Here is a 2,767-nt window from a genome sequence, read left to right on the forward strand (position 1 = left end):
AGATAGCATTGGGGACAGTGAGCTTGGCCACCGTGCCCACTCCATGTCCCCCACACCAAGAACCAGAACTCTTGCAAGTCATGTTTTCTAAGGCATCAGGTCATGTCAGTTGTCAGATAGAATATGGCACAGGGATCCTTGGGAACACGTAAAGCAAAACTTATTACCTACAATTTCTATGCTAGGAGAAGAAAGGGCATCCAGATTGTGTGTGTGTGTGTGTGTGTGTGTGTGTGTGTGTGTGTGTGTCTGTGTGTGTGTGTGTGTTCATGTGTTGGGTCATAGCAGGTAACAGGGTGGTGAGATTGGTTTCAAGATTCTCTCAAATTTGAGTATTTTCCTGAGCTTCTGGGTAGAGATATGGCTGTGTGGGTCTGTTTGGTATCTGATCTTTTAAATAGAAAAGTGCTTACATTGGGAGGGCCCATCCCAAGCAAAATGGCCAAATACCACATGGTTTCCCTCATTTAAGCGGCCCTAAAATTCTTTACAGATTCATTGTGATCATAGGGAATGGGAAACGCATGTATGGGGCTGGAAGTGGGTTGAATAGACCTTGCTGGATGCAGAGGAAGAGGTGCTGCTCCTCTGTTAGCCAGCAGACTGGCCAGGACAGCATCAAGTGAACAGGCAACCCATGTTGTCATAACTTGGGGGAACCATGGTGTATTAGGATGAAAAGCATCTGTCCTGTCCCAAACCAGATTCCCCAGGGCCTCTGGGCCATCTCAGACACTGCCTAACAAAGGCATCAATATCAGAGCTTAGAGATCCACATCTGAAACTATTCACATTCCTCATTTTCCCCTCTGCAAGAAACAGATCAATTACAGTCAGGACCAGCTTAAGCACAGCCTAAGTTCCAGCTGCCTTTTCCAGCGCCACCACCACCCTTGTTAGTGAAGGTGATCTGGCACTGATGATTGGGCTGCATTCTTGGGTTATGGTTATTGTAATACAACCACTATAGGAAACATTTGTTTCTGGACATGGCACCTAGGCATGGCTATGCCTGGTTGGTTTGTATTAATATCATTCAGAAATCACAGGCTTAAGTGGATGGAGGGGTGAAAAGGGTTTGTGGCTGGGGAACCACTTCACTACTGGGGACTTGGCAAGACTTTGTCTACCCTGGACTTTCTCCAGTATCCTCCCTTTATGTTCTTTCCAATAAAGGTGTTAAATCAGAGTGAGAATGGTTCCAGGTGGTATCCTGGAGACCGTGGCTCTGACATCACAGAAACATCGTGTGATCAGGCGGAATTAACACACACTCGATGTTCTCATGCTCTACGACAAGCCAGTGGCCTCTGCACTGAGCCCCATGATTATTGATTAGTGAGTGAATGAAAGACTGAAAGGGGGTGGGGCTACGGTATTGCCCTGTACATGGCAGCCGGACGTCTTCCTGTTGGCAGAGCTCACATTGGAATGACTGTGGCTCCAGACAGAGTGCCCATTGCTGAGAATTTAAATCCTGATTATTGAATCCCTAACATAATGAGCCATCTCCCAGGCCCTGGTGTTTTGACTGATGAGTCTGCAAGTTGCATGTTTAATATGTAAGGAATGGGAACCATGAGAAATGGGAAAAAGAGAGTGTTTGCCTCCTCTCCCCATCCTCTCTGTTAGCAAGGAGGTTGTGGCAATGGCAGGGTGCCCTCATCTTCTCAGTGAACTGGACTTCAGGTATGTTCTCAGGACCTTGGAGAGGGCCAGAGAAGCTACTTTGTTCTGCAGGATGTTTCTGACTCTTGAAGGTTCTGGATGAATTCCAGGTGAATGGATACCTTTACCTCACAGAGAGGGAAATCAAGAGGCTCGATTATTGCACCAGCATCTGGGGTCTGTGGTACCCGTGGGGAGGGACCTGTCCTTTGTCAGCAGTGGAGGGGACACTGGATACTGCAGTCAGAGCCTGAGCAGTTCCTGTACCACTCAGAGACCTCCATTCAGGTAAAGCTGGATCCCCTACTAAACCACAGGGGGGAATCACTGAGTTTATTACACAGAGAATGTGACTGTCACTGTTTCTGATTTGAACATGGGCATTTAGAGAGAGCTTTATACACAATTCTGTGGCTTTTCAGGCACCATTTTTCAAAAGATATAATTTACAGCAAGGTTGAAGGACAAAGTGAAGTTTAAAAATTAGGTAAAATATAGTGATTGAATATACTTGTTTTATTTAAATTTTTTTAAGATTTATTTTGTTATTTTATATATACCTGCACCTATGTGTGTGTGCTATATGCATATGGTACCCTTAGAGATCAGAAGAGGATGTCTGATCCATTCGAACTGGACTTATGGATGGTTGTCAGCTGCCACGTGGGTTCTCTGAGTGGAACTGGGGTCCTCTGCAAGAGCAACCATTCCTCTTTAGGACTGACCCATCTCTCTAGCCCATCACTTGTTTCTCTTCGGTGATTTTCTTTTTGTAAATGAAGTTCCAAGATGGTTTTATGAGTTCCATCGTTTGGGTCTAGGAATGAGAGTGGATTAGTTACAGCATAAAACCAGAGGCCATACACTTCCTGAGCCTCAGTAAGGACAGTTTCAATTGTGTGTGTGTGCACACACACGAATGCACGTGCATGCATATTGTTTGCACATTCCCTTGGAGGCCAGAAGAGGACCTCAGGTTCCTGGGTGCTGATTTACAGGCAGCTGTGAGCTGCTTAAGTGGATCCTAAGAACAGAATTTGGGTTCCCTGGGAGTGTGGAACATGCACTTAACTGACGGGCTATCTCTTCAGGCCCATGT

The sequence above is a fragment of the Rattus norvegicus genome, chromosome Y (genome assembly GCF_021556685.1).
Source record: "Rattus norvegicus strain SHRSP/BbbUtx chromosome Y, alternate assembly SHRSP_T2T, whole genome shotgun sequence".
Lineage (NCBI taxonomy): Eukaryota > Metazoa > Chordata > Mammalia > Rodentia > Muridae > Rattus > Rattus norvegicus.